Here is a 22,742-nt window from a genome sequence, read left to right as displayed (position 1 = left end):
AGTCTACAGTTATTCTGTTGGCTCGGTAACACTTAGCCACAATAAGGGCCAAGTCATAGTTTCTGCATGCAAATGTGCATTTCATAAATGTTTTATCTGCTTAAGTATGTTCGGGTTCATGTAGCGCCCCAGATTTAATACTGCATGGACTGTCAAATAACAAACAGGCAGCTTCCATTCCTGCAGGTACGAGGTTTTCATCACGGTTTCTAGCCCATACTCGTGGTCTATGGCAGCATATGCATACTTCTGGCTACATATATTTACCACACTTACATCCTGAAGTATGACAAATGTTTACATGATTTCATAATATCAATGGAAACATTCTGATGTTTAGCAGGTATGACCCACAACAGCACTGCTGCTGCACAGTAAAAAAAATCCCATCCATCGATCCATTCATCAGTAAAACCTGCTTGTTTTTTAATCCCTCAGTGATAGGATGATTCTTCTGGTGTATATTGTAGTCACCTGGCAAAACGTCAACATTTAGACCCTTTTAACTCCATTTTTGGTATCTCCCAACTCCTGCGGGACATAAGTGTGTGTCTGCCGTTTTGGTTCTAGACATGAAGTCTACAATGAAATGAAACAAATGAAAACAGATGTCTGCTACAGACAAAAATATTGTTCCGAGCCATGTGAGTGAATCAAAACAGTTAAGTTGCACAGTGAATACAAAACACTGAGCTGAAATTAGAAGGGTTTATAAAGCTGAGAGATGAGGGAGTTTCAGGCAATTCTTTGTGGACCCTTCACTACAGAGCCTGTCACGTTGTTCTGACACAGGCATTGCCAAATGATGCACAGTTATTACAAAGATATTAATTGTGGCTGCTTTAACAGAACGGTTTACACCCAACTCTTGTTTAAATTATTTTTCTCTGGCCTTAAGTAGTATTTATTCATCGAGAGTGTGAGTTGTGCAGTTTTAAAGACATGAGCAATAGAAACAGGCGTTTTCACTTGAACTAACGTAGCATCTGTTTGTTCTTTCACTCGTGTTTCCCGGCACACTTTACAGATATCCACTAATCGCGTTACACGCAGGCAAAAGCGGACAGCTTTAAGGATACACTCACTGAAGGAGTGTGTGCATGTGACTGTGCACAGTGGACAGATTGTGGGATACAGCTTTATCAAGAACCACTCATCCAAAAAGATGAGTAAGTGATTTTAGCCATCTTTCACAGGAAATGCAAAAACAATAAAAACAAATAAATAAATAAAAAACTAAAAAAAAATCATGACCAGCTATCTTTTGAGCTAGATTGAGTTCTGGGCCATCAAAAAGATTAAATCTTTGCAAATGTTAGAAGTTTTTTGGCCTGTTTTCATTTTTTTTATCCACATCCTGTTTTGGGGTTGAATTAGGTTTAAATTGCACATTAATTTGTTAAGGATAAACCTTACGGGTAAGAGGTTCAGGAATGTCAATGAATGCCCTCACAAAGATAACCAAACACTCACAGGGAGGCCCAAACAGCAATCACTGTAGGAAACCAAAGACCACAAGAATCCTGGGAATTGAGAGCAATTTTAGCCACAATACACGAACCACGCATCCCAACTCGGGTCTGTAACAATAAACCCACCAAGTGTGAATTGTTCAGATGAGCAGCTGTCAATATAAAAAATAAAAACAGCTGCATAATATATACATTTGATTTTGTGGACATCACTTTAAAGCAAAAATTATATTGTTGAATGCAGAAGACACTAAAAAACAAGATATCTCTATTTCTCTGAAACACTCACTACTGCTCTCAGCTAAACCCAACATCGGTCTAATTAAGCAGACTCAAAGGGCCATGCATGACTTCTACCACCACAGGGTTACCATTGAATCCTGGAAACTCTCTTAAAGCTCTTACCTAAATATTACATAACAAACCATGAGCTCATGTCTTACACAGACCTACTTCTGGAATGAAAGCAAAGCCAGATGTATACATTGTGTGTTAGGAACATGTGAGTTTTGAAGATAAAATCGAACATTCGCAGAACATGTGGTAAAAATCGCCCTTTATGCACAGCAAGCTAAATTGATGGAGTGCAAGAGCACCTACGCCACCTCAAACTCTTATATCTTCAGGAGGATTTTCACAACACTAAAAACAGACCTGCAGAAATAGTTTGCTTTATGGTATTTGGCATGCTATATACACTCAACAAAAATATATACGCAACACCTTTGTTACTGCTCCCATTCCCCATGGGATGGACGTAGAGACCTAAAATTCATTCCAGATACACAATATAACCATCCCTCCCAAACAGTGGTCACAAATCAGTCCAAATGTGTGGTAGTGGGCACATCTGCTATATTGAGATAATCCATCCCACCTCACAGGTGTGCCACATCAGGATGCTGATCTGACATCATGAGTAGTGCACAGGTGTACCTCAGACTGCCCACAACAAAAGGCCACCCTGGAATGTGCAGTTTTTTGTGCTATTGGGGGTCTGGGGACCCAGAACCGGTCAGTATCTGGTGTGACCACCATTTGCCTCATGCAGTGCAACACATCGTCGCATGGAGTCTATCAGATTGTCAATTGTGGCCTGTGGAATGTTGGTCCACTCCACTTCAATGGCTGTGCGAGGTTGTTGGATATTCGTGGGAACTGGTACACGCTGTCGTATACGCCGGTCAAGCACATCCCGAACATGCTCAATGGGTGACATGTCCGGTGAGTATGCTGGCCATGCAAGAACTGGGACATTCTCAGCTGCCATCTGCCCTGAACAATGTGAACCATGATTCATCCGTGAAGCGCACACCTCTCCAACGTGCCAGACGCCATCGAATGTGAGCATTTGCCCACACAAGTCTGTTACGGCGACGAGCTGGAGTCAGGTCAAGACCCCGATGAGGACGACGGGCATGCAGTTGAGCGTCCCTGAGACGGTTTCTGACAGTTTGTGCAGAAATTGTTTGGTTGTGCAAACCAATTGTTCCAGCAGCTGTCTGGGTGGCTGGTCTCAGACGATCTTGGAGGTGAACCTGCTGGATGTGGAAGTCCTGGGCTGGTGTGGTTACACGAGGTCTGCGGTTGTGAGGCCGGTTGGATGTGCTGCCATATTCTCTGAAACGCCTGTGGAGACGGCTTATGGTTGAGAAATGAACATTCAATGCACGGGCGACAGATCTGGTTGACATTCCTGCTGTCAGCATGCCAATTGCACGCTCCCTCATTGCTTGTGGCATCTGTGGCATTTTGCTGTGAGACAAAACTGCACATTCCAGGGTGGCCTTTTGTTGTGGGCAGTCTGAGGTACACCTGTGCACTACTCATGATGTCAGATCAGCATCCTGATGTGGCACACCTGTGAGGTGGGATGGATTATCTCAATATAGCAGATGTGCCCACTACCACACATTTGGACTGATTTGTGACCACTGTTTGGGAGGGATGGTTATATTGTGTATCTGGAATGAATTTTAGGTCTCTACGTCCATCCCATGGGGAATGGGAGCCGTAACAAAGGTGTTGCGTTTATATTTTTGTTGAGTGTATGTAGAGCTATACATCACTTTCAGCAGTTAGAGTGAACAGCTTTACTTTTTCAGCATGCTAGCTTGGGTTTTTTTGATCTCTGTTAGTTCCTTTCCCCATCCCATATAGATGATATCAAATTAAGCAAAGCGTGTCTTTGTTTTGATTTGCTGTCTTCAGGAATGTAAAAGTGTCTGGTCCGCTGAATTTGCTCTCCCGCGTTGCCCAGGCTGAGCGGTAAACTCCTACAAAAAAACAGCGGGTCTATTCAATTGAGCTGAGCGTGAAGCCTCAGACAGATGTGGGTCTTATCTTTCCAGACACCCGCAGAGGGGGAAAGCGTCCTAAAAAACACCCTACTACAAATGTTAGTCACTGAGCATTTCTACAGTGAGAAGCAAAAGAAAAGGGGGATCAGGCAAACACGCAGTAAATTTTACTGATTTACTGAAAGCAATCAACTAAAATACTGTCTGTGCATAGTGGGTGTGTTAGTGGTGGCAGTCCACTCCAATATGAGGGTGAGGTAGAGGGAGATGTGTAAATCTCTTTGAGCGCTTGCGTGTCTGCCATGAGGGAGCTGCTCGACTTGTTGCCAAAGAATACAGTACACGCCCAGAGCTAGGAGTTGGATGCAGGTCCCACCCCGAGCAACCTGTGCTTTGGATGTTGATCTGCAGACACCGAGCAGGAGCAGGACCAGGTGCTGACCCGGGAACATCCAGTTTGGCGGCGAGGCTGAACACCTGTGTCTGAATTCATCTCACGCTGCACAGTCACGCCACCCACCATATCGGCAGCACACGTGTCTCACATGCAAATATGCAAGCTGAATTATCTTTATCCCCCCGTTTCTTTCTCTCTTTTTTTTTTTTAAATTAAGTGAACAACATTGGATGTTGATGGAAAATAAATGAGAGCTGTCATATGAACAGCTCTGCCATTTCCATGTATGCATTTATATCCAGAAACAACCCATCTTAACAGACACCAACTTGTTTAGTAGATAAGAAAATATTATTCAAGTCTGACTCATCGCTACACTACACTGCTTAGAGACAAAGAGATTAGGTAAAGAGTCCAGTAAGAGTCCAGGCAGGAAACAGCTGACTGAGTGTTTCCTTAATTTGATCTAACAGAGCCGGAGGTGAGCAATAAATTACTAAGAGAGGTGCGAACATAACCTGTGACACTCACAAGGTGAAAAGAACCAACCAGAGGAGGATGTTAGGTAATAAGCAGAGCTGGAAGATGATGCTGAAGACTTAAGAAATATTAAAATATTCATTGTTGAAGTAAAACTACTATCAGGTTGAAAAGATGGGATTTGATGAGTTCTCATAAAAGTAGGTGTTGCTATTTTTTTGAATGTGTAACGCATTGATTCACATAAAAGCTTGGATGATTCAGATGACAAGCTTTTATACCACAGCTGTGTGGGATTGTACATAAAGAAAAGACAGGCCTTCTTTTTACCACTTTATACGACAACCTCAGAGGCTGAAAACCAAAAAAACAGGCTAAGTGCCAACGACTGAAGTTTCCTCAGTGGGTAGTTGAGTCCCTTTAGATTCCTGTGTGTCAAAGCCCAACTTTAGTGCGCAAAGAAACATGTTTGCAAACTGTTATGAAAAAACACACTGTTTTGTCTCAATAGCTAATCTCTTTGTCATTATAACTGTACAGGAAATTGATTTTATAGGATATCTCAGTCGTTTAAATGTTATTAAAGTTGTCTATTGTTGCATGATGACACAAAGGGCTGTAGCTTGTTTGATGTGTGAATTGGTATTTTCTTTACATGTTTCTTAGCACTAATTAACAGATGAGTAGATTTGTTTTTACAGATTCATCTTGGGCTAACAACGTTAGCAAGAGTTAGCTCATAGTTAAACACTCGCCTATCCAAAATAAAGAGGGGGAGTGGTGACATATGCGTATTATACAGTTAAGATCACACATTTACATGAACTCATCATTGCTGTACTGTACATTGTACATCTTTAATGACTTTAAACAAGAATTGGGTGTACAAGTTTGAAATGATTATATAATTTCAAATTTGTGAACCCAATTACAGATTAAAGATGTAAGCTAGTACAGTCCTGGAAAAAGAACATAAAAAAGAAATCATTAAAAGTACCACGATAATTCATGTCCACGATAAGTATATAAACCTCTGACCACAACTGTATTTAGTAGAGACTGTGATTACATAATGTCATAAAAAGAAAAATAAACTTTAAGTTTTTGCCCTATAAGCACAAACTAAGCCACTTTTCACATTCATACATCACGTATTCTGTACAAACACGCCTTTTTATCGCTAAGTAATTGTCTATATATACATATTTTAGATCACCCATTACTGAAACAGGAGGTGTATTTGCTGGGGACTATTTTCAGCCATGATTTACCCTCTACTGAGTTATTATGGCAACAAGACAGTGTATGCAGGATTGAGTCAAAATACAGGAGAGTGCCAATTCTCATGCTAGCAAAGAAAGATGTCGCCTAGTGCAGGCATATCGGACAGATCAGGCTTTGCTTATACAGGAAATAATTGTTACAAGGATCAGCGCATTAATTACCGGAGCCTTTTTGTGTGTTTTCTCCACATTATGAAAAATTCCAAATGTACAGTTACAACTGAGGTTCAAGAAAAATATTCTCTCGAGCATATAACAGAGCAGCTGCACCAACAAAGACTGAATGCACTGTGCACGTAAACAATCAAGTAAAAAAAAAAAAAAATCATCAAAGAAGAGGAAGTAAAAAATGTGGAAGCATTTGTGTTCATTACCAATGCCACACTATTCATCTCACAAGAAATGCACTCTCTGCTAAAGAACACAGGGAACATTAAATTAGAAAAACACAGTCTGTTTCCTCAACAACCCTCAAAACACTGAAACTGCACTGCAACAGCTCACTGTCTATGGCTGACCCCACAATCAAACTAATCACTCTGTACTTATCAGTGGAATGTAGACAACCCGACTACTTATAAATATCACAGCTTATTTTGAAACGTGATCAAAAATTCTATTCTGGTCTGAGAAAAGAATGAGAGTACGTGATTTTTAAGCGAGGGGGAGAAGGATTCATGCTGCCGAGCACAACTTTCTAAAAAGAGTTTATATCAGACGTGGTAATCCCGTGTGGAATGCTGAGGAAGAAAATCTTTCCTGCAGAACGCCGGGATGAAAAAGGAGAGACGGAAGTAGTGGGCTTTTTGAGCTACATGCTTGTCGTGCCTCTTTTACCTTACATGATGATGCTTCCTGACAACTGAAAAACAAACACTGTATCCAGCTCGGTCAAGGTTAACCTCAGACAGATTTGCAGGTTAAAATTAACCATAAAATCTTTGATCACTGAGGTGGATCTTTTGATATACAGGGATTTGTGTACTTTCATTTGCTAACACAATAATAAATATAGGAAAATCATAATGGACTTTTATGCAAATGAACAGCAAATCAAAGTTATGAGGAAGTTGAAGATGATGCAAGCATGTGCATGTTCATAAAATCTGATAAAAACAGCAAATTACATACACCGTTAAGAAGAATTTCTAACATTTATGAATTCATTTTCCAAAAGCTATTTCTCTATTTCCCTGGAGGCCAACCAAAGTTTGGCCACAGCACCACTGACTAAAGACCAACACCAGTGGAAGGACATTAAGGGAGGGTAACTGCAGCGTTTCTCAATGGGAGTTGTTCCCACACAGACAAACTTTTTAAACAATTTCATGTGAATATTTGCAATTTATTGAGTTTAAATTAATAAAAATTTAATAGGTTGATAAACTTTTGTTTTTTTTTTAACACAAAAAAAATGTAAATGTACCAGCGGCTGCCAGCTCTACCCTTCACTCTACTAGTAGATGCACCAATTTGAAATCCCTAGGCGATCTTCTGAAAAGTTCACCTTTGGCCTTGACCTTGAGATCAGACTGAGAGTCGAACCAGACTACAACTTTGAAAATCCAAAAGTTGCATCTTTCCCAAGTTACACCGTTCACAAGATTTTCAGAAAACTTGATTTCTGGTCAAGGTCACTGGGCTTCGGAGTCGCCTGAGAAATGGTAGCCCACAAATCAATAGGGGGTGTTATGGAGGCTTTATCCACCAATTTTTCTTAACAGTTTAGCTTTTTCTTCACTTTACACTTTTAAATACCTGAATGATGTGTGTCGAACTAGTCAAAAGGACCACTATTTATTATCACTTAATGCAAAAATGGCAGATCTAAAAGGACAAAAAACAAAATAGGACGTCCACCTTTAATCAGTGATAAACTAATTAAAGCTGAGAGCTGGATTGCTGTGTCAGCATCCAAGTTGGAAAAAGTTGGGCATATACTTGTGTGAATTCCACTGTGAGAACTTAATCCTTCTCAGAGTGGCCCACTTGACAAAAAACACAAGACCTGTTAATCTGAGCTGCTTCACTGACTCTTTAAGAAGTACAGAACAATGCCACACACACACACACACACACACACACACACACACACACACACACACACACACACACCCCCCTTAGGCCATCAAGCACTCACTTTTAACTCCCACCTCCCTCACTGTTATAAGACCTTGCAAAGCACAACTCTTAGTGTGGATCTGAGTTTCTATATTTATTTCCTCTTCTTGTCATTTCCAAAAAGGACACACACCTCTGCTACAAGAGATAGTGCGAGGCAGCTAATGTGATTAATTACATGCTGGGGAAGGTGTGGTCTCCACTCTGCCACTTATGGAGAAAACTATCATGGTTAAGCAGCCCGCAGACAGCATAACTGTGGAGAGCAAAAGGATCTGCCTTAATAACACAGAGCACTTTCATGTCAGCTTGGTGGCTATGTTAGATGACAGGAATGTGGGATGCAGTGGCGTGGCAACCCTCAGATGTTATGCTGTTTGCTAACAGGTGTGATCAAACAGTGAGCACGCAGGACTCACCCTCTGATGGAGAAAACACCCTGTCACCACTAAAGGGAGTTTCTGCCAGTATGCATGAGTATAATAAATGACTAACAAGGATAAGGGTACATGTGTCTAATGCTATCTCTGAGCTGAATGTGAGGACACCAGTTTAAATCATAGGGTAACATACCAATCTGCTAATTCAGAGAATGGCAGGCCCTAATTTTCTCATCTAACTTGAGGTCTTTAAAAGCAGATCAGATGGGTAGGCGCACAAACACTCACACACTTTCACTGTGTGAACAAAGCTGCACAAACACTACAGCTTTACCATACTTTGTGAATGGCACATTACCTCTTTTCATATTAAAGTCAGTACTCAAATTCTTTTCCTTTTTTATTTAAAACTCTTCGATTGTGCCAGACATCAGCTGACTCATGACTGCAGTGTTAAATAAGACATAAAAACTTCACTGTAAAAAAACAGTGTTGAAACTTCTCTTTGATATTGCTCCTTAGCATTTAGCATGCCTGAGATGTCAGGCATGCTAAATCTGTCTTTGATCCTTTGTAATTACAGTGCTGTGTGTTTGCAAGTGTGTTTGAATGGCGGAGTGTGTTATAATCACAGCGGTTGCAGTGTTTCACGGTTTTGGGGTAGAAATCTTAGAAATCTGGAGGAGAGGTACACAGAAATTACACCAATTCCAGACAAAGTCAAAATTACAACTCTGCACGCAATGCAACCCGAGTCCTCTCTTTAATATAGAGGGACGAGGGGGAGCAGGGGAAAGCAGTGTGTGTTGTATAAAGTGTTATGTTGAAGATGTTGAACAAACTCCCCATATCCACATCAGCTTAACTGTGGCTGCCTGACTGAATGCATATGCAGCATGTTAGCTCTCCTGTCTCATGAATTTCTCAGTAGTTACATAACTGCATCTGAGCGAGACTTAAGCACATGCAAAATATTCTTCTCGGAAAGAATTATTACATGCACACAAGTCTGCTGAGTAGTTGTTGAATATTTCATGCGTTTTGTAATCGGATCGAATATGTATTATGCAGTCATTTGTGTCAAAACTACATTTATCATTGTTCACCGTAATCCAGTCCAAACAGGGCAAGTCAAATCTGCTAGATGTTACAGCAGGAAAATGTAAAAGCCCTGAGCTCCACATCTTTATTTTATAAAGTGCAGCAAAATGTAAAGAACAAGTTGTGTAATTAAATCCAAATCAATAAATCAATCGCAATCAGACTGGAGTGATCATACCAGTTTAATTCAATTCAATTTTATTTGTATAGCGCCAAATCACAACAACAGTCGCCTTCAGGCGCTTTATATTGTAAGGTAGACCCTACAATAATACACACTGAGAAAAAACCCAACAATCATATGACCCCCTATGAGCAAGCACTTTGGTGACAGTGGGAAGAAAAAAACTCCCTTTTAACAGGAAGAAAGCTACGACAGAACCAGGCTCAGGCTAAAGACATGCTGTGGAAGAGAGCCAGAGATAAGTCTCGTCTAATTACCTGGTACAGTGGAACCCAGACTTACGAATACCCCGTTTCACAAAAAATTCAAGATACGAAGGCACTGAACGGCAATATTTTTGCCCGTGTTACGGCAAAATGCCCGAGTAACGAAATCCGCTGGCTCTGACTGGCTGAGCCTACAATGCCCACAATGCCTTCCGAAACATGTGACAACCCCTTGGCTTCTGTACTTGCGCTTCGCTGTTCCACTTGAACCACGTATTGTTGTTCTAGTTAGCAATTAGCCTATAGCCTATCGTTCAGCATCGCCTCAGTCAAAACGCGCGATGGGTCGTCGTGGTTCCACTGTATACGTTTTAATTTAATCTAATTTTCAATGTGCCATTAGCTTTGCCTTCATGGAATCAGCTTCCTGTGTGTGACAATGATGCTAGGAGAGCACTGGCGTTAAAAAAAAAAGGATAAAACATGTCCGAAAGCTGAATTATGAGAGTTTATTTTTAGTTATGCAAGATGGAATAGAATACCTTTAAAAACTCATATCATATTCTTTCTGAATTTATCCTATTAATATTAAGTTTCTTAAACTTTACCTCCATATTTTTGCATAATTTTAGAAAATTTCAGGAATGTAAACTTTTTGCTACTATATCTCCACTGGTTTTAACTAAAATTTTTACAACTATACATGGAACATGCACCATACTTGTAAAATGCAACCAGTAATGTACATCAAATCGTAACGGATACAATGCTGTGTAGTTAAGTAGCAGGCACTTGCAAACACACTGGGAGCAAAGTTACTTACGGAATGCTATGAAAACTGTATTCACTCTCAATTTGGGTGTCTGAGTTCATAAAGTGTGTCAATAGGTGCTTGCTTATCTGGACAGTTTGCAGGATCTGAGTGTCTGCGGGTAAGTGGGAAGTTGACATAAGAAGCCCTTTAGAAATGCTTAAAAGGCTCCTTGCAATGAATAGGCACAGTATATCTCATAAAGGCTCAGGGTCTCTTTCATTTGTGCATGTGTGTGCACTAAAGCGTGTAAGTATGTGGGGTACCTGTGCATATGCAAGCATGCATGTGTGCATGAGAATGGCTTCTCTTGCCATTTGAAACAACTGAACTTTAATTAACAGTGAGCACGAGGGATTTGATTACAGGAGCCAAAGATACATCATCATGCAGCTGGCTGGCCATTAAAGCGTTATGTAATACAGAAAAAAACAAAACACTCAACACCTCATTAAAAAAAAAAAAAAAATCCTAATTATAAATTATTTATTTGACAATCCTAAATCTAGTTTTGACTGTAAAATGTGCACATTTGGAATCTGTAACAGTCACAAAGTCACAGTGCAATCCCCTCTTGTAGGTCACATACTGAACCCAACTGAACCTGCTGTGCAATCATAGCTGCATGTGTGTGAAAGAATGTCATTAGCACTGTGATGACTGAGTGTGTGCATGTGCCAAACCCGGACAGAGAGGTTTTTAAAAAAAAAAAAAAAAAAAAAAAAAAAAAAATTGTATTAAAATATGTTGTGGTTGTGTGCACGTACTTGGATAAGCACCGTGCACACGTCAGCAGATGGTAAGGTGCAGTTTTCATCACTCCTCAATTCCAGATCATTCTAGAGGCCGATCATCAGCGGCTGCAGACATAAGGCCATTCCACAGTAAAAGTGCTCACAGTGTTTCCTTTTCTAATCCTCCAAATTGCTGACAAAGACTTTGACTGTAGGATGGGCAGTGAGATTGCATATCTTGTTTAAGAAAACAAGAAACACAGACACACCATGACACAACAGCTCCTTCTTCCACAGGCAGCGGTGAGGGCAGTGAGGCCCAACCTAAACTAAGGCGTGCTGTGAGCAAAAGTTGGTTTAGTCTGTCCCCTAGAGGACGACAGCAGCAATGCAGAGAATAAATTACATGCATCTTGTTTTGGAGCTAAAAGAAAAAAAAGCTGAATGCATTGTGTCTATAAGGCTGCAGTTCCTTCAGCAGTCTAAACAGTATAAAACTTTATGACACTTAATTTGCAATAGGCAAAACATTTATAAAGTCAAAGGGTATTCCTATGAGGGTTGTAAACATCTTTTTCCATGAACAGAAAGCCTGTTTTTAGTCAAAACAAACATAACCGCTGTCTGATGTGCAGCTCTTAAATGAGTGTAAGTCATGAAACTGTAGTTTAGATGTCATGGCCATTAATCATACGGGCACACTCTAAAATAAGGGTAAAGATGTTTTGGAAAACAAGTTCTGCTTAATTAACATTGTGGAAAATCTTCTAATGAAGCGCAACTAAGTTTTCATAAACCTCAATTCTTTTTTTTTTACTCAGCAAACATTTGCTCATTTACACATCCTGCAGTTAGGGGGCAATATTAACATTAATTTGGCATAAAATCTTTGACCAACTGGCCTGACTTGAATGTTTGTCTGATATTCACTATTTTGTTAATAATGTTTTTGGTCTCCTAAAAACATGTTAGAGAAAATATTTGGTAGAATATCTCCTCCCTGTTAATGTTTTTTGCAGTCAAGAACAATTCTAGCCTTGACCTTATTGCCAAATTCACTGCAACGCTCCATTAAAATAGGAGGAGGTACAGAGTCGGGTAATAAGAAAACATCTACTACCAAATACTGCCATGTTATTTTCACATTTTATACATTATCATTAGACAAAGATTAATTAGAAAAACTTGTCTGGGAGGCAGGTAGTGCTGTTTTCTTTTTACTACAAATTTTATTTCAACTGTCACAAGTTTGAGATGAAGTTCTGTTAATAATAACAAAGTTTACTGGTGTTGTCAGGTTATACTTAAAGGAATAAAGCAAATAAAGTCAGGTCTATAAAAGCGGCATGATTTTAACTTTGAACAGTCATGAACATTTTATTGTAGCCAGTACATGATGATATTTAGAGATAAAAGTGCACAACAGTGTAGAACACTGTATCTACACTAGCGGGATTTAAATCTGTGTTAACCTCGGATTTATAGAGATGTTATGCAATCTTTAAAAAAAAAAGTGCTGCTGAGACACCTGCACTGATGTCATCACTTTGTGTTTCAGTGTTCGCCTGTGACTGGAATGTAGCTGTGGTTTTGGTTTGTAACAAGTACAATTTTGTTTTAACATATCTGAGTATATAATATCAAAGTCCACCGGTTGAGTATCATTAACATGTTGCGGAGCAGTTTGGCTACCATAGCAGAACGTCCGTGGGGTCAGAATGCCTTAAAAACAAGGGGGTGGGTGGGTCAGAAACAAGGTTAAATATGAGTAAACAAGGACTTCCTCCCCAAGGGTAAAATCTGCACCTGGACTTCTCATTACTGCTGTGCTCTGAGTCTGCTCAGCACCGCAGAGCACATGTGGCTCAGAGGAAACAAGCTCATAGCACTGCGAGTCTCCAGCATTGCATCAAACACAAACACAGAGTTCTGGGAAAGCGTGCCGGCCAATAAGGGTTCAATGGACCACCTCCTCAGTCTTGATGAGCAACCTCAGCAGCGTTACCGTCTCTTAAAGTACTGACAGTATTAAGAGTTTGCACATGCAGTTATAAAGATTCGAGAGTGTTTCCTGATGCTCACGGAATCAGTGCAATGCAACAGCCTGTCCATCTACCCACAGGGAGGGACCAGGATTTATTTACGACTCGCTGACACTTTGATCCTCTTCAATTTCACAGCTCACACAGCTTGTTTTCTTCTTTCCCCTCTGCTCTGACTTTATCACACCAATCTTCTACTACTGGCACTGGCACAAAACGCGGGTCTTTTCAGAAAAAGTATATGCTCTCATTTTGAGTCTCATCATCATCATCATCATCAGTGTGAGACTGATGCATGTGTCAGGTAAAACAAAAAAAACAATGATATCATCTTTGTAAAGCTGAAAGACAAATGGCTGGCCTATGACATGCAAAAAAGAAAACAGCTAGCCCACCGTCTCATGTTTTTTCTATTTTTTTCCCCTTCCATTTCGGTCTCCCCAAGGTCCTCACCTGGGGCCCTGTAAGGCCCCGGTGGAGCCTTGCCATACACTGTAGAGCACGAGACATCAATCAAATGCGGAGCAGAAAGAGGAAGGCAGAAGGAGGAGAGGGCGCCCTGCTCTCCCACCATGACTTCTCTAATCCCCCTCCCTGGACTTTAAATCTCTCTCAGTCTGAACCATCTTCACCTTCAAAGCTTCTCCCCTGTGTGCCACAAGAAAAATGTGCAGTCCAGAAGCATGTGCAAACAAATATTTATAAAATTCAAATGTAGAAGAAACTCTGACCTAAAACTAACACATGCAAATGCAGGTCAGAGCGAGTAAGGAACCTATGAATAAGAGTCTCTGTTTCAGGGGAGATCCAAGGGGGGGGAGGCTCTTATTTTGACAGTCACTCTGTCCAGGGAGAAAATGGCCTCTCTGTTTGTTTTCCAAGGAGAAACATCTGAACATCTGTGGTGTTCCTCTGTGCAACATGCTGGGCTAGAGTTACAAGCTGCACTGGTGGACAAGAACGCATAAACACATGTGCGCTGTTGGACACATTAAGACGCACATACACACTGGAGAGCAACACATAAAAGTGTAAGGGCATTTTGAAGTTGATGGATTTTATCTCAGTTGTAGTATATGACTATTATATATTAAATATGCTGCAGTGAAGTTGTGCTCAATTTAAATCTTTTTAATTAGATGAAAAGTAAATACCACAAACTTCAAAGGCAGGCTGAGGAATGCAGTCCTAATGTCCTGGCTGTCGGGGCACTGTGAACGTGTGAACGTGGCAGATACGACTCTCCAGTGAAAGCTGCACCGAAGAGCTTATTGTCTTCTGGCTGTGTCTGACGTTTTTATTGCATTACTACATATTGAACCAAGAAATCCAAGGCTAAAAAAAAACAGCTCTTAAGCAAACATTGTGTAAGCGCGAACATATTTCACTTGGCAAGAATATCTGGCCTTTGTGACAGGCCTCCCTTTTTCAATAAAAAGGTTATGTCTCCAGGCCCATTTTACTCTGGGAAATGCTGCAGAGCTGAAGATACTCTAAAGAATTTTTGCATAAACCATGCGGGATCTTAGAGCAATACTTTGTTTTTAATCTTTTCAGTTTCTCACAATCTTGTAACGCTGCAGCTCTCAATATGGTCAAAAGGGTGCACTATTACACCACTGAACCCTGAACTCCAACACACACAGCCACACAGACAGACACACACGTTCCAACTCTCACTGCTGCCACGAATGAACTGTTTTCTCTCGTTCTCCTGGGGGAGCTCGACGTCATTTCTTCTTTTTCTGTGACTCAAACTTCTCAGATAATACACAGACGTTGTAGCCCAGACGTGGGCGCAGTGTCTTCAAACCTGCGAAAAAACCAGAACCACTTTCCCTCCTTCTCTGGTCTCTCTGCCTCTTTCTGGTCGTTCTTTTTTGCTGTATTTTGAAGCACATTGCATATTTCTAGAACCACAAAAACATTAAATTAAATTTTTGCTTTTGTGGTTCCTGCTGAGTAAAGAACAGTTAACGTGTATGATGTGGAAGAGTAGAAAAACATCCAAAAATACAATTCAAAAGTTCAAATTTTAACTGTTTTAACAGTGCATATTACAGCATGCATTTAAATTAGTTGTTTACTCTGTGTGTATGATGACCCTCACACTAAAATGCATGAAGCTGTATTTACACCCACACCTGACTTTTCTTTTAAATCACAGCCTTAAGGGACAGTTTAAGGAGCTCCAGTAGTTGGGAGTGACAGGCAGGTTGGCTACAGTACATTTCTCAAACCACATCTAGGATGTGCAGGACCTCACACAGAAATTGTGACCTGTAACATGGTAATGATGGTTAAAATAGAGGTTTGATCTGCTTTCAAATAGCATACATAGTAGTAATACACTATCATCAACATGGACAGTTTGGTATTTCAGAGAGACACTGAGGTGAAACAGCAGTACCCAGCTCTTTGAAAATAAGATAAGGTAAATGAATTCCTAGAAAACCAAACCAATTCCAGGCTGCCATAGAGATCCAAACCTAGTATTTAGGTAAAAATAAAACAACCTCTGCAATAAGACCTCCATGAGAACAACTGAGTAAAGAAAATGGGCTCTTCGATAGTGCAGAGCCCACTAAGAGGCTGGTGAAGAGTGCTGAAGTGCCAGTGAGCTAAAATTAAACAAAAAAAGATAAGGATGGTTAATCTCACACTTTACTTTTTACCGCTAGTAGCTATTTGGGGTCATATTTTTATGAATGAATAGCTTGTTTGGGTCTACATACTAATTTGTGGATTTGTAGTTTATGCAAAGAAGCAGCAATGCAGTGACAAGGAATATTATATTTTAATTTGTGGAAAAGATGTTTAATGATATTTTGCACTAGATTATAACAGAGAATTACGGTAGATGGAATAGTTCCTGTATTGATTCAAGGTAGCAGTTTAGTTTTGCATCAAGACAGAAAATAGGTGGAAACTGCTGGCACAGCTGCCACTTTTTAATAGGCCAGCGGAAACTTAAGTTACCGCTGGCCTAGGATTGATCACTCCAAAAAAATAGCCCTTATACAGAATCCCACCTAAACCACTTTGTTTATATAAGAATGAATTAAAGAAATATAATGTGCTAGTTGGTAAGCCTTAAACATGCTGGTAGGTGGGTTTTGCAAACCTTGAAAGAAGCAGTATAACTGGTTTGTTCCAGTGTTTTTGCTAAGCTAAACTAAGATGTCAGTTGTAGCAAGCAAATTTTCCAAAATGAGTGTGCCAAGTGCCTCTGCATTTGGAAATGGCCAAATAAACCCCCAATCCGACCCAGTTCTGTTTAACACACGAATTATCAGGAGACGTCATTAAATCCTTTCTGTAAAAATCTAAAAATTCGACATATGGTTGAGCCAGAGGAGCTGTTGTTATGGTACAGAAAAGTACACTGCATCAGTTCTAGCAGAGAAAATTAGCAGCCATCCACAGGAGAGTAGGACATGTAGCAGCCTCCAGGAGCAGCAAATGAGGGAAAACACAATTATTAACTTCTATATATAACTTTTGTCTAACTTTGTCGTGGCACTGGAGGCAGTTATATAAGCACAGCTCATAAGGGCCTATTAATGTGGAGTCGAAAATCCTAAAAGAAATAATCTATTAGCTCACTAGATGTTAAAAGCTTATGAAACCATGTTAAGTATAAATTTAACCCTGAGGAGTCTGGGGCGATCGTGGCTCAAGAGTTGGGAGTTCGCCTTGTAATCGGCTCCGACAATCTTGGTCGTTGTGTCCTTGGGCAAAACACTTCACCCGTTGCCTGGTGGTGGTCAGAGGACCCGGTAGCGCCAGTGTCCGCAGCCTCGCCTCTGTCAGTGCGCCCCTGGGTGGCTGTGGCTACAATGTAGCTTGCCATCACCAGGTGTGTGAATGGGTGGATGACTGGATGTATAAAGCGCTTTGGGGTCCTTAGGGACTAGTAAAGCGCTATATAAACACAGACCATTTACCATTTATTTGCTAAAGAACGTATTTATTTGATTACGTCTGCTACTACCTATTTTTTTGATGAACAGCAGAAATCCACCACGAGGATTATACTTTACATAAAACACAGCAGAGTCAAAGATATGCATGCTGCTGATTTAAAAATAATCTACATTTACATGTAGGTCGCAATGACATCAAAAACTCTACAAGTGTGTGGCGGATCAGCGGGTAAAAGTGCTTAGAAGCCTTACGGCAAATGTTCAATCCCACACACTAGGAAGCATAATAATGTGATAATATGCATGGCAGCCTGGATTGCCCAGAGTGCAGCCTGGCTGCTCTGAAGCTCAAACCCACAACACCGTGCTAATGAAGAGCTGGAGGAAAGGGACGGCTTGTGGCCAACCTCACTGATGGGGTTATCATTAATGAACTATGGAGCAAGGCTGCTTGACTTCGCAATGAAAGTCAGCCAGATGCAACAAGAAACAACAGTGATAACGGCTAGAACGCAATGTGATTTACATATGAAGTCTTAAAGATTGCACAGACACACACAGGTCTACTTTCTTCAGCTAAATAAAGAACTGTAATTACAAAAATAAGAAAGAAATTGGTTTTAATAATAATTGCAAACCACTTTGGACAAATTCATACAGCGCTAGGAGGAAACCGTTAACATACCAGGTTTCATAGTCTGAACGTGTTCCCAGACACTGCATAATTTATTTCTATTTACTTTACACACACACTGCCTTAAGTGTTGATGTTGAAACACACTCTCACAAGAATATTTCTAAATACCAGAGATAATTATGAAGTTCAAAATTATTGCCACAAGAAAAGCTTAGAAAAAAAAAACACAAAAATATCCACTTGCCAAACTCATACTCGAGCACTTATTTTGGAAGGAGGAGGAGTTCTCAAGGTTTACTGTGAATAGTGTTAAGACGTGTTGTTTTCCAAAAAAGAGAAAAGACTTGAATAAAACTTGAATACCTCATGTCTTGAACGTTACAGTACTCTGCAGCCGTATTGAACCCCTGACCCACAAAAATTTGAGGGTGCAGAGAAAGAGGTTCTGTAAACGTACACCTCGAGAATAAGTGCACGCTTCCTGCTTTAGCCAGGACTGGGGTTCACACGGGGGGGTTAAGTGGTGAAGTACCCCACTCTCTCTCTCACTTTTTTATTTTTAACCCTGAAAGAGTCGAGAGCAGGATTTTCAGTTCACTTGCAAACTCCTAGGCATGCACTTTAAAATCTCACATACTTATCAAATTATAGAAAGGCTCTGTTACAGACTTTATTGGAGCATACGTCAAATTAATAGCCAATTTTACAACTACAAAAGAAACACTAAGTCTCCCATTAATCGCTTAATGCAAACAAAACTGTAGTTTCATAGGGGGGAAAAAAACATCCAGGAGATGGAGAAAGATAGAGGAAAACAATGGAGGAGGACAGGACTGTTTATTTACTGTGTGCAAGGAAAAAAAAGCCTCTCCAAAACGTCGCCTGGTGAGGACAGAAATGCTCCCACAACCACAGACAAACGTCTGCTTGTACTCATGTACACATAGCTTCACACACAAACACACAACCATTAGACAGGAGGAGGACAGATAGAGTAGAGGGTGGCGCAGCTGATGAAAAGTGATGTTTAACCTTTGATCTTCACTCTGTAGCGTGCGTTTGTGTGTGTGTGTGTGCATGCAAGCATGTTAGAGTGTGCTGGAAGAAAGAGACCGAGAGTGAGTGCTGCATGATAAGTGTGCAATGTGCTCGGCTGCTCCCATGGGAGACAGCCGATAGATAACGCTGACGTTGTTCAGATCCTTTGATAATGGCTGCAGGGATGGAGCAGGAAAGAGGCGGGGGGAACGAAGGCTTGTGGTGGCGGCTGTGTATGTTTGTGTGCTTGTTTGATGAGTGGGTGACAGTTTGGTCAGGTGGTTGTGTAGCCTCTACCCCATGGTGGTCACTGGGTGCTGCTGGTCTGAATTACATACTGCAGATGAGGGGATGGAGGGTCGGACAGCAGATCTGTGTGACCTTTAAAAGCCAAGTGTGCCTAGGGACAAAGTATGGGAATGCAGAATACTTCTATATGTGTGTATGTTAAAACGAGTGCCGGAAAAAGTGAGCAGTAGGGTCAAAGAAGGGAGAAAATGTGTTTTTGTCTGTGGGAAAGCAGAAAAGAGAGATTAGTTTCTATATGCGCTGGAGACAGACTTGTGTATTTGTGCGAACAAGTTCTTGCATGACTGTTTATTGATTCTACAAAGCCATTACTGCATGGTCAAACTGAGGGGATACACATACGATTGTGAGAGAGAGTTGCGGGTTTCACTGGCTTCATACCTGGAAGCCAAATAAACAACTCGGAACTGACCGATCTAAACGCAGAGCAATAAACTCACTGATATCTGAGACGCAGGGTCTGTTTACTGGCTCATCAGTCAACACACTACAACGGTCGTACTATACCTGTTTGTATGGACTACCGCTGCGCAAAACTGGATTTTTTGCTGTGACGTATTCCGAGTCATAATGAAAGAAAAAAAAAAGTGAGGACAAATCTGATGTAAATTTCAATATGAAATGACTTGTTTTGAACCACAAAGACGTCTTCGGTGGTCACAAGTTTCTGTAAAGGGTAAAGGAGGGGTGGGACGGAATAGAGAGCAGAGATTGAAGCCACATGTGGAGGAGTAGCACACATCACACGCGCGCGCACACAGACTGATTGATTAATCTGGATTTTTTTTTTTTCTTCTCTCTGAAAATTTCCACTGCAAAGCCAAAACAGACAATACTGCAGTGCACATTCAGACTAACATTTCAAGGGATTTTTTTCCAGTCAGCCACTTGCTTTACTTTAGTGTGACTTAGTCATATGATTATCTAGGTGACTCACAGGATTTTTCTCAACATGGGAGACTGAAGAGCTGCTGCACTGGGCTTTGCTCACAAACTAGAGCTGCAGAGAACAAAGAGACTGAGGTACTCTTCATCTTTAAGTCTCAGTTCTACAAGAGCACTGTAGCATGACAGAGGAAGTAGTTGTGTTCTCCCCACAGACAACTATTCTATGAAGACGTTTCTGATACTTCTCTAACTGTAGGAACAGTAGCACACGGTAGGAGGGATAGGTTTAGTCTCTGTGTAAGCCCATGGTGATGAAGAAGGTGGAGGCTACAGAGGGATCAGAAGTTCAACATGGGACCTAAAAACAAAAAAATGGGAAACTTGTGAAAATACATAGTTTTCAGATTTCTCTCATAGGAGGTTTCTGCCACTTAAAACTGTTTACATGGGTGTGAGGATTTCCAAGGGTAGCTGGCATGTTGATTTTGGAATGATAGGCATTTAAACTTCAATTTCAGTTCTACTTTTCAGTGCCAGGTAGCCAAAAAAACCCAAAACAAGGAACATGTCCTTGTAAAAAATACAGATAACACACTGGAAATGTTGCATGTAGTTCAAATGAGGAAAAAAAAGAAGTTTCAAAGTAATGGGGACTTTTAAAGCATTGAAAAGCGTTAATCAGCTTTCTGCAACATGAACATTATGGATAAAAGAAAGTCATATTCTGGGCTAACGGATTACAGGAATCTCATTTCTGCAGCAAGATTTCTCCTAGAGAACAGCGATTTGTTGTGCAACTGAGTTTATCAAATGCACGAAACAGGACAAAGACTTGTGACAGCAGAGCTGTGGGGATGATGTAAAGTGATGCCAACACTTTTTCACGATAATTCGAAGAATTTATAAAAGGCTAAAAGTGAGACTAAGTCGTTTGTTACAGAGTTACCAGAGAAAAAATACCCAGTAAGCAACCACTCGCTGGGGAAAATGCCTTGTTGATGCCAGAGGTCAGAGGAGAATCGCCAGACTGCTTTAAGTTGACAGGAAGGCAACATTATCACTCATTGCAACCAAGGTATGCAGAAGACAATTACATGACATGCACAACATGTCAACCTTGAAGCAGATGGGCTACAGCAGCAGAAGATTACATCGGGTCGTATTCTTGTCAGCTAAAAACAGGAAACTGACACTTTAATTCACACAGACCGACCAAGGTTGGAAAATAGAAGACTGGAAAATGATGCCTGATCTGAACATTCAGAAGATTTGGTCAAAACTGGGTCTGAATTAGGTCTGCCTTGTTTCAACGGTTTAGGCTGCTGGTGGTGGGGATGTTTTCTTGGCACAGTTTGGGCTCCATAGTACAACTTGATCATTGTTTCAATGCCACAGTCTAACAGAGTATTGTTGACGACCCCATTATCCCTCCCTAACTCTATCCCTCTTTTGATGGTTAACAAAGCTTAAATGATCTCAAGCTAATTTCTTGAACATAACAATAAGTTCACTGTACTTATATGCCCCCCACAATCACCAGATCTCCGTCCAGTGGGACATCTTTTGGTTTGGTGGAAAGGAGCCTTGAATCATTGATGTGCAGCTTACAAATCTGCAGCAACTATATGATGCTGAAGACACCCGAAACTGGTATCCAGGAAACGTAAATAGCAGCAAATCTGCTGGTGTGGCCATAAACACCACATTCACCACAGCCCAGGTCGTTTGGGGTGACTATCCTCTGTATGCTCCTTGTCCGGCTCCTCACCTTTTGTGCCTCCACTGCTGGCCCAACCACTGAAAAGTGCTGTTCTGTTTCTGAGTCATGTCTGGAACAAGTGACGATCCTTGACATGAAAGTTGGGTCAGCTTCACACAGAAGTTAATGTTTGCTTTGTGAGCAAGTTTGGTGAAATCTCAAATGAGATTCTGCAAATGATCAGAATGAGACTTTTGTAAGGCGATCCAAACTTAGCAGGAGCACTTGAAATGGTGAAGAGGTGCATTTGACCCTAAAGAATACTGGGCCAAATTTGAATCAATTACAGTTTTTTCTGTTTTTAATGGGAAAACATGCAACTTGTATACTGTCCAACTTCCTCCCTATCATCCTCCCCATCTTCTTTTTTATTCATATTTATGTATTCGAGGTTGTTGTTAGTGCTGCTTTTTTAAAAACAGCATTTCTCAATGTTGTGAGTTACACATACTATATTTCTTTGCACTCATTATCACTGGCTGGCTGAAACAAATTTAAATACAACTAAGATTAAGTGAAAAAAATGGTTTTTAAAAAAAAAAAAATTGTAAATGATGCAAATTGAACTTCATTTATAAATAAAATATGAGGCTTTAACAGGAAACATGTTTGCGCAACCGTGAGCAAGAAAGGAATGAATTTCAAGAGAGTAGTCAACGCCAGATAGAGAACGG

At 40.6% G+C, this 22,742-nt stretch overlaps 1 protein-coding gene across 1 annotated transcript in view; it reads right to left on the bottom strand.

Annotated features, from left to right (window-relative positions):
- Positions 1 to 22,742, bottom strand: part of scfd2 (sec1 family domain containing 2) — a 106,702-nt gene that overhangs the window by 18,839 nt on the left and 65,121 nt on the right. The window lies entirely within an intron of this gene.

The sequence above is a fragment of the Rhamphochromis longiceps genome, linkage group LG23, assembly GCF_057381845.1.
Source record: "Rhamphochromis longiceps isolate RC_006_pf linkage group LG23, R_longiceps_female_GT1.1, whole genome shotgun sequence".
NCBI classification, from domain to species: Eukaryota; Metazoa; Chordata; class Actinopteri; order Cichliformes; family Cichlidae; genus Rhamphochromis; species Rhamphochromis longiceps.
The sequence above is the reverse complement of the archived record's forward strand: the minus strand, read 5'-3'. Positions and strand labels throughout refer to the sequence as shown.